General features: G+C 44.6%; 1 long non-coding RNA gene across 1 annotated transcript; it reads left to right on the top strand.

Annotated features, from left to right (window-relative positions):
* Nucleotides 1–5,485: 5,485 nt before the first annotated feature.
* On the top strand, nucleotides 5,486–12,053 carry LOC112408957 (uncharacterized). Its single transcript, XR_003005045.1, has 3 exons — nucleotides 5,486–5,599; nucleotides 6,276–6,357; nucleotides 11,954–12,053. It is a non-coding gene; the product is annotated as an uncharacterized LOC112408957 (long non-coding RNA).
* The last annotated feature ends 470 nt before the right edge of the window (nucleotides 12,054–12,523 follow it).

Here is a 12,523-nt window from a genome sequence, read left to right as displayed (position 1 = left end):
CTTTAGAAGCAATATGCACATAATTTTAGTGTGCTACTGCAACCCATTTGCAGAATAACCGAAAGTCTGCCAGTTTTGAATTGTGCCCAAAGCAAGAAAAGGGTCTACATCAATTTTAGTCATATGACCCAATAGACCCAGCCATACTCAAAGTATCAGTGGCAAATAGGGATGCTTGCTTCTGGCAATTCTAAGAGGAGAATCACAATGCAGACTCCTGGAGTCTGGGGGGACAAAGCTATGCTTGCTCCTTCAGGTAATAATTCTCTTTTCAAGAAATAGTTCCTAGCCTGCTACAGGGCCCTGGTGGAGACCTTTGGTACATCAAGTGACAATACAAACTGAGCTGCCCATCATGCACTTCGTAATATCTGGTCCAGCAATTCATAAGTTTAGAGTATGCTCAGCAGCAATCCATCATCAAGTGAAAACAGTGTATAAGAGATAGGACTCAAGAAGATCCTGAAGACACAAGTGAGTTGCATGAGCAGTGCCTTAGACTCCCACAGCACCTGATCCTATGGCATCGCCTCCTCTTCCTCAGTTCACACCAATGACATCACAGGGAGTCCATTGCGATCAACTGACCAAGGGGGGAAAACTCAGATCTACTTTACAAATGGTTCTACACAGTGTGCCTGCATTAACCAGAAGGGGACTGCCGCAGCATTATAGCCCAAATCAGGTGCATATTTGACAATAGTAAAGGGACATCCTTCCAGTGGGAAAAACAAAAGAAGTATATTTGGTTATCCACTCTGTCAGGATGGAAAATAGGCACTGACTGATTCACAGAGAGTGGATGAATGGTCAGAGAACTGGAAAGAATAGGAAGGGAAGATTGGTGACAGGAAGACTGAAAAATGTATAAGGATGGACATCTTGAAGTGGTACAGAATGAGCATGTCTGCTTCCCTTGTACATGTCCAATGCAGAGAAGGTTATCGAAAAGTCAGGATGATAAGCTGACCCATTCTGGGATCTCAGGCATTCCAGTGCTTAATGAATTCATGTTCAGAGTAGTCACAGCAATAGGGATAGAAGCTACTCACAGGCTCAATGTTATGGACTTCCTCCCACCAAGGTTGATATGGCTACTGCCACCACTGAGAGCCTAATCTGGCAACGGTAAAGACCAATGCAGAGTTCCTAGGGAGACCCACCAGCCTTCTGGTAGCAGGTTCATTGCACCGGACCTTTTCCATCATGGAAGAGGCAGGAAAAAAAATAGGGAATAATTGGTGAAATCAAGGTAAAAGATAAACTGCTGCATCTTGCATCCCCTGCCAAAAAGAAGGAAGCATAGCTCCTGGTTCTACCCCTTTGGATTCTGATCCACATTCCACACCTGGAAATGTTACTCCAGTCAACATACTAGGTGACACCAATGGCTTCCAGTTTTTGAATAGAGCCCAGAACAGGAAAGGACACTGCAGCAAGTCCAGGCCTACCGCAATTAGCACCGTCACTTCAGCCATATGATTCACCCGATCTTATGTAGTTGCAGGTGTCACTGGTGGGTTTCCCTTGATGCAGTGAGGAGTTTATGACAAGCTGCAGAAAAAATTCACAATGCAGATCTCTGAGATTCTGGAATAAGTTCATGCCACCCACATCAGAGAATTAGGTGTTGTTTGTGAAACAGCTCTAGGTGTACAGTTAGGTCCTGGTAGCAATGGAACACTCGACCCTGAGACATCAGACGACCATGATTCTGGAACTGCTCATGAGCTAGATTCCGTCACATTCACCAAGTCGTAAAGTCAGATTGGCCCAGCAAAGTCTACCATAAATTGACAATGGTACCTTTTGGATTGAGCCCAAGCAAGACTTGAAGACATGAGACAGCTTCATGACTAGGTAGCCTAGATCCCCATGTCACCCTCCCCCAATTATTGCATTGGGTTGTTCCTATGAGGGATCCCACATAACCAGTTAAAGACCTGCCTGAGATTGGTTTATGAATGGGTCAGTTTGGACTGTGGATATTTCAAGGGTTTGCCTCGAAAGACAGTGGAAAGGGAAAATCTTCCCAATGGGTAGTGCAGTGAGCAGTATACCTGGCCATCCAGTGGAAGAGAGAGTGGCCCAAGATGGGAATATATGCAGCTTCCCAGGCAGTGCTGTCTGGTCAAAAGCCTAGAAAGAAAAACATTTAAATGATCAGAGACAAGGAGGTCTGTAGTAAAGGCACATGGAGAGATGCAAAGTGTGAAGATTATTGCATCACACATTAATGCCCATACTGGCACAAACTTGAGAGTGAGTACCTCCTTAAATTTTGCACCCATAGGCATCCTTTTGGCTTAGCCTAGCCTCCACTCGGCTCAAAACTCACCACGTTCTGTTGCTGAAGACTGAAGTAAAAAGTGATATAGATACAACTTCTCAATAGGTGGAATGTAACAGAATGTACAGCCATGTTTTTTTTTTTTTTTTCGGTACGCGGGCCTCTCACTGTTGTGGCCTCTCCCGTTGCGGAGCACAGGCTCCGGACGCACAGGCTCAGCGGCCATGGCTCACGGGCCCAGCCGCTCCACGAACCCATGTCCCCTGCAACGGCAGGTGGACTCTCAACCACTGCGCCACCAGGGAAGCTCCAGCCATGTTTTTTTAAATTAAAGTATAGTCAATTTATAATATAATGTTAGTTTCAAGTGTACAGCAATGATTCAGTTATTTATATATTTTTTCACATTCTTTTCCACTATAGGTATTACAAGATATTGAATATAGTTTCTTGGCTATACAGTAAATCTTTTTTTTTTTTTTTTTGTTGCACAGCTTGCGGGATCTTAGTTCCCCCACCAGGGATTGAACCCGTGCCCCTGCAGTGGGAGCACAGAATCTTAACTACTGGACCACCAGAGAAGTCCCTATAGTAAACCCTTATTTTTTCTCTATGTATAGTAGGGTGTATCTGTTAATCCCATACTCCTAATTTATCCCTCCCCCCTTTCCCTTTTGGTAAGCATAAGTTTGTTCTCTATGTCTGTGAGTCTGTTTCTGTTTTGTAAATTCATTTGTATTGTGTTTTAGATTACACATATAAGATATATCACACAATATTTGTCTTTCTCTGTCTGACTGACTTCAATTACTATAATATTCTCTAGGTCCATCCATGTTGCTGCCAATGGCAATATTTCATTCCTTTTTATGGCTGGATTATACAATCCAGCCATTGTGTATATATAACACATCTTTATCCATTCATCTGTTGATGGACACTTAGGTTGCTTCCATGTCTTGTCTATTGTCAATCGTGCTGTACAGCCATGTTTAAAAACTGCCATACAGGGCTTCCCTGGTGGCGCAGTGGTTGAGAGTCCGCCTGCCGATGCAGGGGACAGGGGTTCGTGCCCCAGTCCGGGAGGATCCCACATGCCGCGGAGCGGTTGGGCCCGTGAGCCATGGCCGCTGAGCCTGCGCGTCCGGAGCCTGTGCTCCGCAACGGGAGAAGCCACAACAGTGAGAGGCCCGCGTATCGCAAAAAACAAAACCAAAACCAAAAAAACTGCTATACAGACCCTGTGCTTTACGTGGATGCTTTGATGGTCAATGGCAATAATTTTTCTGGAAATGACATGTGGAGAGGCTTTCATTTTACCCCAAAGTGAAAAAATGGGCCCCAAATGAAAGCAGGCTCTTTTCCAAAGAGAAAAGTTTGTGACTGTTCAAACCCAAGTCATAATGAGGCTTCCCCCAACTGTCATGTAGGATTATGGAATACATACTGGGTTATTATCCAGTTCCATGGGTTATTTTTCAGATTTAAATTTCAGAAATGGAATCAACAACCAGCTGAAAGCATAACTGCCTATAAAATGTCTTGATGCACCCATTTTGAGAATTTCTTAGTTGATATTCTCAGTAAGATCAAGATTAGATCATCTTGAGTTTGACATTTATGATAGAAGTTTCTGAAAATGTGCTTCTTGATTTACCAAAATTTGGCATTTGTGATAATGAGGTGATATTGTAAGACTTGCCTCTGCTGCTTCCTTCCACACGTAGAAGAGAACTTACAGGAACGTGTTCTGATTGTCCCTGTTGCTTTATGGAATCGTGTGTCTGGTCTCACCCACAGAGATAAGACTGGGTATAAAAGCGCATGAAAGGCGAGCAGAGAAAGATTAAGTTGCTAGGCTGCCCTGGAAAGGATTCTATCAATGCAATCCATGAATGTGTCAAGTCAAACAAAAAGAGATTTGAAGAATGGCCGAGGCTTTGGCCATCTCAGGAAAGCTAGATAGTAGTAATAATGGCTGACATTTATTGACCTTTTACTATGTGCTAGGCACTTTGCTAAGCACTTTCCAGCTCTATCTCCTTTAACCTTCTCGATAACCATATAAGAAGGTATATTATTATTATGGATAAAAAATGAAGCTCAGAGAGGCTGAGCAGGTTGTGAAGAACTGGTAAGTGGCAGACTTGGAACCACATGCTATTTCGTCTCCCCAGGATGTGAGCTGAAGGAGCAAAACAAAACAGTATAAAGGCAGCCAGGCTCGAAGTGAAAGAGATTAGAAGAATTGGGTGAGGTGGAGGGATGAAGCAGGTGAGTTCAGTGGCTCAGGAAATGAAACTCACAAACACTGGACATGTAAGAGCCATGGGTATCTTCCCAGGGGGGAGCAGTTACTGGGTGACACTCCTAGGCAGGAGCTAAGGTAGAATCTAAAGTGGTTCGAGGTCATAAAACCAGTGTCATTGAAGATCCACAGTGCACATGGACCAGTATAGCATTACCGTAGTGCTCATATGAGATGTTCCTCCTAGGGTGTCTCAATAACAAAAGAAACACTAGAAGTTACATTAAGAGATAAATACTAGGCATTTGAATTTTTGGCTACACCTCAGAGTCCCTAAGAAATAAAGAAACATTTGTCCTCTGGCCCAACAACTAATGAACTCATTTTATTTTATAGCTCTATATGGTTGAGATACATCAGAAATGACTTTGGATAACCCATGCCTTTGCTGACAAAGTTAACATAGAGAATGTTCAGCTCACTAAGTGTTCAGTAGCATTTACTTATTTTATAAGATGTTGTAACTTTGCTCTCCAACAAGTTAGGTTAGTATCTAGCTTTATACAGTAGTCAAACTCTTTTTTTTTTTTATGTGTATAAATGAAAGTTTCTGGTAAGTTAAATTATGCTCAGTCCAACTCATTGGTTCTTTAGGAATATTGAACAATACTGTGCTTATAGTTTTTTTTTAACATTTCCTACTGTAAGTCGTCTTAGGGAAGGGAAAAATTTGTATTGGCCTTTCTATTTTCAGTTCCACCACAGGGTTGAGTCACCATGTTCCAGCCCCAGTGAATTAGTGATAAGAAGAAAGGGCACAAAACGTTTATCAGGAAGTAGGGTTATCTGGTATAACTGCTCTGCTCTCCCCTGGCACCTCTCAGTGCTTGCTCTTGCCTGAACACCCTCCTCGTTTCCATCTGTCCTTTTTTTTTTTTTTTTCCTCCAGCATGCTGTTGGAATGGAAGCTCAGAAGGCATTTGGCTGATGGTTATTTGGAAAGGCCAAATCAAAAGCATGGTGGTGACCAGGTGCTCAGTGGCAGCCCAGCCACAGATATGGTAAGAACTGGGGCCAAACAGGGGAATCTCCATGACCACAGAGGATCGGGTGGGCACAAGGGACCAGGCATTCAATGTCGGGACTATCCAGCCAGGGTAGCAGGTGGTGTTGCAGGAGGTGGGCGGAGTACGCAACAGGGACTTTGGGAACCAGAGATCCACGGAGATCCAGGAGTGAGACAGCTCTCAGCATCGGGCTGTCTGGCAGCTTGGAGCAAGTGACTTGCATGGGCCAAGATGTATAGAGTTAGCTGGGTACTCAGCCTGGCTGGGGCTCGTCTGGGAGGACCTTCCCTGTCATTGTCCATCCTGGCCTGTGAGAAGCTGTAGGTGCCCCAACGGCTCAGTGGGAAGATGAACGAGCTGGTCCAGCAAGTCAAAGAGCAGCAAATGGGTATGGTCATAACAATTTAAATGATTTTTTAAAAATAGCGTTCTTGGATTTCCCTGGTGGCGCAGTGGTTGGGAGTCTGCTTGCCAATGCAGGGGACACGGGTTCATGCCCCGGTCCGGGAAGATCCCACATGCCGTGGAGCGGCTGGGCCCATGAGCCACGGCCGCTGAGCCTGCGCGTCCAGAGCCTGTGCTCCACAAAGGGGGAGGCCACAGCAGTGAGAGGCTCGTGTACCGCTAAAAAAATAAAATAGTGTTCTTTTTTTCCTTTTGGCCTCCCTAGCCTGTCCGGATTTCAGAACAGAGACCAGCTCTCCACATCAGCCGCGGTGGGGATGCTATCGGGGCCGTCCAGAGGTCAGCAGGTGTGGCGATGGGCCTACAAGCACTCGTCAGAGTTATTTCTTTTCAGGAAGCAGCTATAAAGGAGCTGATACATGGAAAGTGAGCCAAGCATTCTTGGCAATACGTGGGGAGAGGTAGAGAAAGTGGAGAAAAAACTGAACTGACTCTATTCTGGGTGAGAAGAGATATCACCAAATATGGTACTCCCAGGCTGGTGAGGCCTGGGACACTGGAGTAATATGGCTGTGCTGTGAATGCTGTCACCTAGACAGAATATTGCTCCCGATTAGGTGACAGACAGGGAATAGGTTATTGAGGGTCTCAGGTATAATGTCCTGAGGGATCCCAGGAGACCAAAGATAGTAGAGAGTATGTCCCTTATGCATCTTATAGCTTTAAGAATGCTGTAGCTCAAGGATCAATACAGCCCTAAGTCAAGCAGAGGGACAGGTGGAGGGAGCCTCAAGTCTGATAAACAGGAGAAGAAAGTCTGGTGATCAGAGCAAGGAGGCAAACCTGAGGCTAATATCAGGCACTGCGCAGAAAGTTGAGGTGCTCTGGGCATACTTGCTATTCAGTAATGGATGGGTCACACACACAGGGAGGCAGGCTCATAAATATCTGAATCAGGGCCATGGCCGTGGACCAGGGCTGATTCTTCGCATCTGCCTTAGGTGTGATGTATGATCGGGCCACTACAGTTAGAGGAACACAGACAGAGGGACGGCATGGAACAAACAGCAGTTGGTTTAGTGCTGAGTGCTTTCATCTGGTAAAAGACTAATTTCCTAGTTCCAAAGGTAGAATTGAGAACATGTTCTTTTGCCTCTAGATGAATGGTTCATTACAGGCAGATAAAGACACCAGCTAAAGGTAAAATAAAAGCAGCTTTATGGCTACCTGCCTTAGCCTCCAGATCTGGTGGGCAAGTGAGAGGAGTTCCCCAACCCAGGGGAGAGTCAGGTTTGCAGCTCTTGCCACCCCTGGCACGGTACAGGGCATGCTGGTGGCAGAGAGGGAGTTTGCCATCCTTGCCTCCTACAGGGTCCACCTCCTCCAGCTACAGAAAGGCATCAGTGAGACAGAAATGTACAACAGATTTAACAGTAGCTGCCCAGATGGAGTTCATGTTCTGTTACCCCAGGCTTCCAGAAAGAAAACTAGAGATCATCTCCTGTATGGGACTAACCGATAAAATCCTTGTCTTACTGAGTACAGCCAGGTATTCTCAGCCTGGGTCACCATGCATAGGATGACCACATAATTCATTCAAACTTGACACTTCTGAGAGTGAAACGGTTACGTACACAGTAACCCAATCTTTTCAATTTTGCTATAAAAAACTAGTCACGCTCTTAAATTCAAACGTAACATTTGAGTCTAAAGTAGATTTGCCAGATAAAATACAAGATGCCCTATTAAATTTCAGGTAAATAATTTTTAGTACAAATATGTCCCGAGTATTGCATGGTGCATACTTAATACTAAAAAAAATTATTCATTGTTTATTCAAAATTAAATCGGAATTCAGTGTTCTGTATTTTAATTTGCAACTGGCAACCCTAAAGCTAAACCACTGTATTATATGCTAATTCAATCACACTGCTTATGATGCAAGGCTTTTGGTCTTCAGCTGATTTAGGACATGGTCTGGCTGACCAAAGGAGAAAGTGGAGGGGACCGCCCCAATTAACCCAGTCACCTGAGCTATGGAAATCAGCTCCCTTCAATTTCTCTGGACTAGGAATAGGCTCAGACTAGGTCTCAGTGCCTGGGGTGAGCTGGGCCAGCAGGTGAGAGGAATCAGCTGTGGGACAGGAAGTTACATGGATAGGGCTTCCCTGGTGGCACAGTGGTTGAGAGTCCGCCTGCCGATGCAGGGGACACAGCTTCGTGCCCCGGTCCGGGAGGATCCCACATGCCGCGGAGAGGCTCGGCCCGTGAGCCATGGCCACTGAGCCTGCGCGTCCGGAGCCTGTGCTCCACAACCCGAGAGGCCACAACAGGGAGAGGCCCGGGTACCGCCGAAAAAAAAAAAAAAAAAAAAAAAGAAGTTACATGGATAAACACATTCTTTCTGCTTTCTGTTCACTTTTGCTTGATCTAGTGTACATTAGAATCACCTGGGGAGCTGATAAAACCTACTGAGGCTTGGGCCCCACTTCCAACCAATTAAATCAGGATCTCTAGGGGTGTGATCAGGCATCCATGATTGCAAAAGTTCCCCAGGTGAGCTCATTCTGATCCCAGTGGCCTAGGTTCTGCTTACTTGACTTCTCTCCTTTGAATACCCTCCCTGTAGTATCGGACATTTCATAGTCCAGGAAGTACGACTAGAGCACAGGTTTCCTTGTCCACGCAAGACCTGTCTCCCTCCTGCTCTAGCCTCTCTTCAGCTTTGGCATCCCCTGTCTCCTACTCCTCTGCTCCCTACATATCCACTCCCAGTTTGCAGTTGATCTCTTCTCAAGTGCATCCAATGGCAGACTCCTTTGGCTTGAAGCAAGGACATCCTCCAGAGAAATGTCGCTGCAGGCCATGCTGATGGCACTGGCTGATTTCCAGGGCTTCCCTCATCCCTGGCTTCTGCCCCAAGGGGGCTAAGCCCAAGACTTTAGCCATAGAGGAAACCCAGATTTTGTATTTCCAGAACAGGGATTGGTAGACCCTTTGAGGGTGGTGTGTCAAAGTGCCAATTTTCTTCCAAAAGGCTCGCAGGGTAAACAGTGGTTTGCTTTCCAAATGGTAGCGAGAAGGGCCTGGCAATGGCACACTGCCCATCCATCATTGAAAACTGACTCTCTTGCTTGCTTTGGAATTTGACCCAGTGAACTCAAATGAGCTTTGGGCAATGACCAGCTCAGAGTCCAGAGCAGGATACGGCAAGAGCTTTTGGATTATTCATTCACTGAGTACCTACCATGTGCCAGATACCATGCTATATCCTGAGAGGACACAGGTGAATAAAGCAGATACGGTATCTGGAGCCTATGAATCTTACCATCCTTCTAAGCACAAATAACTGAAAGTAAGAAGAATACAGAGGAAAACTGGGGTGGAAATACTGGTGCAGAATGAGAATGGAAGCCTAAGTGCCTGAACACACAATACTTTTTAAATGCAGGATTTCACCCAGCAAACAATCAACCGCTCTGACCTTCTCAGAGACACAAGGCCACACACTCAAATTCCTTCGTCAAATAATAGGCTGGTGCAAATGGAGCTATTTCTTAAACCCAGCTGTTTACACAACAGCTACAAATCTGTTTAGAAAGAATCCCCGCCATTCACAACTGCCTATCGAACAGATGCTCAGGAGCATTTGTCTCTCACCACCAGGGTTTCCATAAAGAGAAGGGAGCAGGTTTGAATGTCTGCAGCTCCTGGAACTTCACGTGCTGCTCTGTCTTATTCTGTGCCCAGAGGCTGCTGCTCCACTCCCCAGCGCCCCTCTCGGAACAATAATGATTTTTAGAGGCATAATAAGGAGGGTTTGCATTGAATTATTAAACAATGGATGTTGAAGATGTGTTTTCTTTGACCTCCTTACCTCTCGCTTTTACCAGTTTTCTCTTGTACGGAGGCAAAGATTTCTAAAATATTAAAGCAGATTATGTTTTCCTTCTTATAGTATTTTCCAAACTTATTTAAAATCCCTGCATTTAAAAAAAAAAAACTGCTTTCCCATTTGATAAACTTTAAAACATCGCATGCCCTCCTTTCATTTTCTGAAATTCAGCATAAGTATCGGGGAAAAAAACACTAGAACAAAGCACTGCTTTGTTTTCAAACCAGACCTACAACCCGGCCCCCCGAGATGCGGGTGGGCTGGCATGTGGGAGACTGAACTCCCCGCCCCCCACCCCTCCGCCTCCAGTTCCTGAGACTCATTGTTCTAAATGGTAATATTAACATTTACCATCTTCAATTGTGGGTAATATCCTGTTAACATTTTCAGTTGTAAACGTTTTCTCTGTGACATAAAGTATGAGCTGTGACAATGAAATAATGAGACAGGCTTGAAACACATAAACAAGCATTTATACAATCTAATGAGCATTGTGCCTTTGAAATGGCCACTTTGGGAGTCACCACGTTTCTAGGGCTAAAATGCCATAACTCAAAAAAAAAGTGGAGTGATTCTTTAGTTGTAGCCTGGGGCAAAAAGCGTGAGTTTTGTTTGGAGACAGGTGACCTGGGTGCCAATCAAATTCTGCCACTTTTTAGCTATGCGACCTTGACCCAGTTGCTTAATCTCCCCCACAGCCTCAGTTTCCTCATTGGTAAAACGAGAAAAAAGACCAGGTATAATGTATATAAAGTATCTGCATATCCCAGGTAGCCCAATAAGTAGTTATTCATACCATAATTATCACTAATGACGTTCTTTCGAATTGCATTAAAAGATCTTTGAGAGTGATTTGGGGGGAAAATTCCAAGTCTTTTAAAGTCAAATGAGAAAAATAAAAGTGGATAATAAACGGCTGGAAATTGTAGTCTGGGTGGGAAAAAATATTCGTTGCTATAGACACAAGCCTAAAATTTCATGTGGCTCCTTCAGTGACTCTGAAGTCAACTCCAGAAGATGTTTCCAAATGTTCTGAAAGACTACACTCTGCTGAGCATTGTGCATGGGCTCCCTGGGTGGCCACTTTGAAGTGGGTACAACTGCTTTTAATGTTTAAGTAAGATGTGTGGTGTTAAAGAAATCCTATTTGCTTTATAGTCACGCCACAGATCTGGACCCTGTAAAAAAGGCTTAACTATTGCAAAATCTGCTTTGTCACTTCCTCTACGTCCTGATTACATCTTCCTTCTTTAAACTGTGGTGTGTAGTCACCAGACTTTTTCCCCCCTTTTTAAGTGTCCTCCCTTTCATTTCTGAACCCTTGTAATAGAAGGGGAAAATGAAACCCAGTTCCTGCTACCAAAAGCTACTGTCATCATTCCACAATTTCAGGAGGCTTTCAGGTTTCCATTTTCCTTGTCTCAGCCCAGATGCTTGGCATATGCGATAGCAACAAAAACAAAATCTGTTGTGTTTTTGGTTGTTATTAATGCTTAAGCAGCCCAGGGACTGAGACAGCTAAGATAACCACACAAATGAGCGTGCATGTGCGTGTACACACACACACTTTTTTTTTTTTTAATGCAGAGAGCAAAGAGACAAAATGTGCCCAAAGAACTTTGTCTGGAAGAGTCACCCACATGCATTCTAATCCACTAATTTCCCTCAGCTTCCCTCCTCCACCACTACTCAGTCTTTATTTCTCAGTAAGAAAACCACTTTATGTGTCAGACAATGATATTACACAATAGAACTATAAATCCAACGTTTGTCTAGAATTTAAATGGCACTGCGGAACTCCACCCTTCCTCCCATTAACAACATCAGAAAAGAAGTTAGTGAGGGGCAAAATCATCTGTTAGTGTGTCTGAGTGGATTTGAAAATTACTCCCCCCAGGGTCTTCTAGGGTTTTAAAATATGAAGGTGTTCATCCAGCTGAAAACATTTTATGTCTATAAGCAATTTAAGATTCAGCATGTCTGGTAATTCACATTTTTTTAAAGGATGAGAAAAATGCAGCACTAACGTGAATATGTATGTTGTGTAGGGGAACTTCTGAACCCTTCACTGTCGTCTTGAGGCTAATGGAAGCCAGGTCTCTCACTATTGGACAGATCTACATTCAAGCTACAAATACAGAAAGGAAGAAGGCTGGAATAAACTCTGTACTGGTGAACTGGAATTGAAGGTTTCTGTGTGAGCTCCTGGTTTTTACATGAGTAGATAAATTAGATTTATGTGTATTTATGTGTGTGTGTATCTATAGATAGATACTTACATAGGCATACATATACTGCATGGTCAGGCCACTCCAGATGGCTGTTCTCTTGCTCTCCATACATCCCCTGCCCAACCGGTGCCTGCTTCACCTACACCCTATGCACATGACTGACCTTCCTACGTGCTTGTCCCAGGCCCCAGCTAGTGATTGTTCTTATCAAAGGGGCTGGTGAGGGGCGTGCCCCCTACTGGTTTCCCTGGTAACTAATGAGCCCACCTGACATCAATTCCCCTGTAACAGGTAATCTCCCCTTCCCCACCCCCCCAAGCAAAGAACTTCACCACGTCCTGCCCTCCATGCACCTCACGTGGTGGGGTGTCACTCCAGGACCTTGAT

This window comes from Neophocaena asiaeorientalis, unplaced genomic scaffold, assembly GCF_003031525.2.
Source record: "Neophocaena asiaeorientalis asiaeorientalis breed wild unplaced genomic scaffold, Neophocaena_asiaeorientalis_V1.1 scaffold182, whole genome shotgun sequence".
Taxonomy (NCBI): Eukaryota; Metazoa; Chordata; class Mammalia; order Artiodactyla; family Phocoenidae; genus Neophocaena; species Neophocaena asiaeorientalis.
Note: the sequence above shows the minus strand (reverse complement) of the source record. Positions and strands in the feature narration are given on the sequence as shown.